Consider the following 5,338-nt stretch of genomic DNA (forward strand, 5'->3'; position numbering starts at 1 on the left):
CTCGGCCTTGGCCGAGCCACCCTGGGGTGGCTCGGCCACCGAGCCACCTCAGGGTGGCTCGGCTTGGGCCGAGCCACCCTGGGGTGGTTCGGTTTCGGCCGAGTCCCCGGGTGTTTGTCCGTTTCGTCCTTTGTTTCCGGTTCTGGTTCTCTTGTGTGGTTGATTGACTTGGCAACGACTTGTTGACTTGATTCCAGATATTGCAGTGAGTCGGGTTCCTGATATGGCAGTAAACCAACTTCTGAATTTTAGTCCGGAATTGATGTTGATTTGATCGTGATTCATCCGAGTTCGCTCTTGTTTAGATGACTCGGTGATTCACCTAAACATTGGTTTAATTCCGCGTGCGAGTGGATGCATTCCAATGCTTGGGTGCGATTTGTCGCCTCGTTAACCTGCTCCGTTGCGTATAGCTTGGCTTCAGCGTTGGCGAGCTAACGGTCTTGTTTGGATACGTCGCCCGGTGGTCCGTTTGTTAAATCGGCGTCGAGCTGTGCTAAGGGACCTATAGGCGATTTTATACGCCTACACACACGAGCACAATTCAATCCAAATATGAAAGATCAAACCAAACACAGAGATATACATGGTTCGGCAATTTGTTTACGTCCACGGGGAGAGGATGGGGAGATTCCACTAAATCAAGGAGAGTACAAAGGGTTACAATCTCACAAAAGCTCACAAATTAATCATAAACCAAATCTCTCAATTTGCTCACAATTTCTCTCTCTCAAAATGCTCAGTACAATCTCTAATATCTGACTTGAAACCCTAAAAAATTGTGTTTTAATTTATAACAAAACACAAACCCAATGCGAACAGGAAACCAAATTCAGGCCCAGCCCGACTCGCGTTCGACCACAGAGCCATGTGCGGTCGACCGAACAGAACGACAGAAAGTATAAATCCACGTACCACTCGCGGTCGACCGCGAAAAGTCTAGAGACTTTTCCAAATCTCGTGCACGTTTGCGGTTGACTGCCGCGCCACTCACAGTCGACCGCTGGAAGTCCAAGTCGTTTTTCTGCAGTTTTTCCTGTAAGCTCTTCAATTAGCATAAAAAATATATATACAAAAGGTGTAATTTGTGACTTGCATGTCATCAAAGATTATAATTAAAAGCATGAAAATAGAGAGAGTAGATTTGGTGATTTAAATCCAAGTTGCTAGTGACAAGAGGTCTGAATTGGATTCTCTGCAGATAGGTAAGATCATGGATATAGATAGAAAGATGCATGTTTGCCAAAAACAATGGAGATATGAGGATTCTGACATCAGGATCATCAACAGCAGCACCCACTATATATGTAATGGGGAAGCCAATTTTTTTTTCTCCTTTTCATAGATAGTTTGAAATGATAATTGGAAAAATTGCAAGAATTAAAGTTCCTACATGTTATTCTAGTTTCATAGAACACCCCGTGATCAAGTTTCGCTGTACTAAAGCTCTGTAATTGTTGTGCGGCACAACAACAATTTTTATAACTCTATCTCGTGGTTGACATGATTTGAATCTGATATTATTTTAGAGTCTCTTATATATTAGTTCATCTTCAGATGTGATGAGAGTTGAAAATGATTATAATCTATACTCTAGAACTTGTTATGTTAGATTCAGCCTCACATCTTTCTAGTTTACTCTTAGTGAAAAGGACTTTTTACAGTAATAAGTCAAAAAAAAAAAAATTTGCCTTCTCTTTTTAATGGTGCAATGAAACAAATGGAGTCAGAATTGAATGCAACCAAATGGGTTAATGCTCTCAATCACAGACCACCAGCAAACTGCACTCAATAAAGCCCTTGGCCCTACACAAGGCACTGCCCACTAGGGAAGACTCTGCAATATAACCAAAAAGAAAATTGTCAAAAATTCTCAGATCAATTGAAGACCACTTCATGAAGCTAGTTACTTCTTTGTTGACTAACTTATCATGCAACAGTGGTTTTTTATCCTTTTCTAGATCACACTGGGGTTATAGTTATGTCATGAGCAGTGGAGTTAAATAGAGATAAGTAGTAAACACCAATTTTGTGAGAGCATGAGCAGTAAGGTTTTGTAGTTTTGGACTAGCAGAAACGATTTACATGATCATATTAAAAAGGAAAAGAAAGAAAATAATTGCATGTTTTGCCCTTAATTTGAAGATTGACTGTTGTGTATCACAGAAATCGTAAAGTATAAACCTTGTTTCAGAAAGCGACATGTGTCTTGATCAACTAGATAACAACCCGACCCTAGTCTTGTGAAGGCCGGCTCGAAAGTCATCTTCACTCGTCCTCGTCCAGAAGGATCGAGACCAAAGTCATCATCACTCAAGTCATCTCAGATATCTGAGGCATCCTCGCTCAGCAGGCTGAATTGAAAAGCATCTTCACTCGACCTCTCTTGAAGGACTGAGACAAAAAGCCTACCCTCTTGAACTCGATGACGACAGCCAGTCATTATCACATTAAATGCATAGTCAAAGCCATTATTGCACCTCCCCTGGAGCGTGACTTATCAAACCACGCTAGCGTTGCAACCCCTTCATCGTCGTCACAATAAACAGAAGGATATTACTTAGATCAACCGCTGTTGACACACCTAAAGTATCAGCTAACTAACCGACTGCTAGGACTCAACCAAAGTTACACAAATACCCTTCTAGATCTAGTATAAATAGAGGTGGTAAACGATCTAATCAAATCGAATACTAAGGTGTTCGTATTTGTATTTGTTTAAAATTATCGAATTCGAATGCAGACTTCATAATTCATATATCTAGTCTTTCCAATTTGAACTCAAATACTTGGTATTTGATAAATATTCATGAATACTTATCGAATATCAAAGTATATTTATTCTGCTAAAGAATTTGATTTTAATTAAATATTATTAAAATTCATAAATAAAAATTATTCATTTATAATATATAATGTATATATATTTAAATCAAAATTTAATTAGAAAACGTATTTAAGATTATTTAAGTCTTAAAATCAGTATATAAAACTTAAGTAGAAATGATAAATGAGTTTAAAATATGACATCATATGTGTAATAATACAAATAGTAAGTTGTGATCAAAATTCAAACGAATATTTAATAGACAAATATATATCTGCTTAAATTCTATTCGTTAGTAAATTCGAATACTAAAAATATTTGTTTAGTGGTAAATGAACTACCGAATCGAATATGACTGAATAGTTATTCGAACAATTATCGAACTATTTGTTAATTATTTGGTTTATTTCCACCCCTAAGTATAAATAGCCACATTGTCACCTGCATGAAGGTATGCAAATTCTGCACACTCAGAGAACAAAATAAATTTTCTCTCCCTTTCAAATCATAATTAAATTGATCGTCAGAGGAACCATCTCAGAACTCAGAACTCATAGAACAAAATAAATTTTCGTAGGCGTCAAAAAATGCTTACAGACGTCCAAACACCACTCAAGACAACATAGAAGAACAATATACACGTCATCAGGCAGCACTGTGGCGCGGCAGCCAATGGTGCCGCGGCTAAGGCGCGGCAGCCCATGGTGCCGCGGCTAAGGCGCGGCAGCCAGCCGCGGCAGTGTAGACTGCAGCGGCCAAAGAGAAAACACTCAGTCAGTTATCTTGCCCCCGTTTCAACTGTAGTGCACTGATACCCCTATAAATACCTCCCTAAGCACGAAATAAAGGACAGAGAGCATTTTGGAGCAGAAGAGGCTTGAGCTTTCAGTGGTTTTGAAGAAGAGAGAGAACTTTCACCCTTTGACAAGCATCATTCGGTGATTCCTAGAGATCTAAGCTCAGACTTGATCTTTGGAAGAACGGACATCTTACATCGATAAGATATTCGTTTTCAAATCTTTACTTCGATAAACGAAGGAGAGATCCCTAAGCACCTTCACGATCTTTGAATCGGTGGTCAACGAGCCAAAGCACTCACGGCACAGGCAAAGTCCCACAAAGCAGGAGTTGATAGACAATTTCTGTGTTATTTTCTCGAAAGTTGTATTTTCGTTTATTTTCATTGTAATTTCGTGTAAACAAATCAAAGTTTAATGGAATCGATAATGGAGTCAACTTTCGCTGAAAACAAACTGGCGACCACAGTGGGAGCCAGCGGCCTCGCTGCCGAGGCCGCAGTGTCGCAGCCGATCAAGATCATCGTCACTGAAGAGATCGAATACGAATTCGATCAGGCAAAATTTGAGGAGTACCTGTCATCCTCATCCTCAAAATCTCCCTCGCCTCGCAGGTGTAGGAAGATTTCTTCTCCCAAGAAAGTTCTCAAGTCTCCAATTCAGATGAAGACTGCACATGAAGATTCTTACCAAGTCATCGCCAAGGAATCTCCCTGCAACATATCTGCTCCTAATGATTCTGCACCAATCAAAGAGTCATTGAATCATGGCCAGCCGATGATGACGAAAAGAGCTCGTCAGAGACAGCGCCAACGCCGTGCTCGTCAATTGGCTAAAGCCATGCAACAGACCGACGGGGTCCATTACTATGCGGACCTAAAGTCGAGGAATCAAAAGATGGTTCAGTTGCCTCAAAGGCAAAATAATCACATCTCTGCACAGCTTACGACGGAGGAATGTACTCTGGTCAAAAGAGCCCGTTCTACCCTGAAGGAACGAATACAAAGGCGTAAGGTGAAGGCCACTCGCGCCCGTGCACTTCGTCAACAGGCTCAGAGAAACAAGAAGGAAATGGTGTCTGAAAAGACATCGAAGAACTGTAAAATTTGGGTTCCAAAGACCGAAAATACCCAAAAATTACAAAGGGGTGTAAACTCTAACCGCGGCAGCTCATACTGCCGCGGTAATTTATTCGACCGCGGCAGTCAGAACTGTCGCGGCGCTTTGCTCAACCGCGACAGTGAAGACTGCCGCGGCACTTCATGTGGTCGTGATGTTCATCGCCGTCGCAAAACCACATCTGCAGTTCCATCGACACCCAATCCTGGTCCTTCTACTGCAACAGCGTCTACTTCATCACCGGTGAAACCCTGGGTTAGCCCAGATTTGTCAAAATTCAAGATCACTATGGCGGATCGCCTCGGTCCTTCGGCTGATGATCGAGGCAAAAAGCCCCTAAAAGAAGATCCAAGTCCAGCAAACAAACCCTTAGTGGTTTCCTATACAGGGGGTCGTAAACACCCTCCTGTCAGAATTACACCAGTCCAGAACGAGAGAATACCAGTTCATTCTCGTTTAGGACCCATAAATACTCCACTCCCGCAAAGGGGTGGATTCAAAAATTCAACTTTGGATCGCTCAGAGGCGACGACCAGTCGTCCTGTGCATGTTAACAAAGTTCAAAGGTAAAAGATAGGTTGCTCAAATCACAATA

This window comes from Asparagus officinalis, chromosome 7 (genome assembly GCF_001876935.1).
Source record: "Asparagus officinalis chromosome 7, Aspof.V1, whole genome shotgun sequence".
Taxonomy (NCBI): domain Eukaryota; kingdom Viridiplantae; phylum Streptophyta; class Magnoliopsida; order Asparagales; family Asparagaceae; genus Asparagus; species Asparagus officinalis.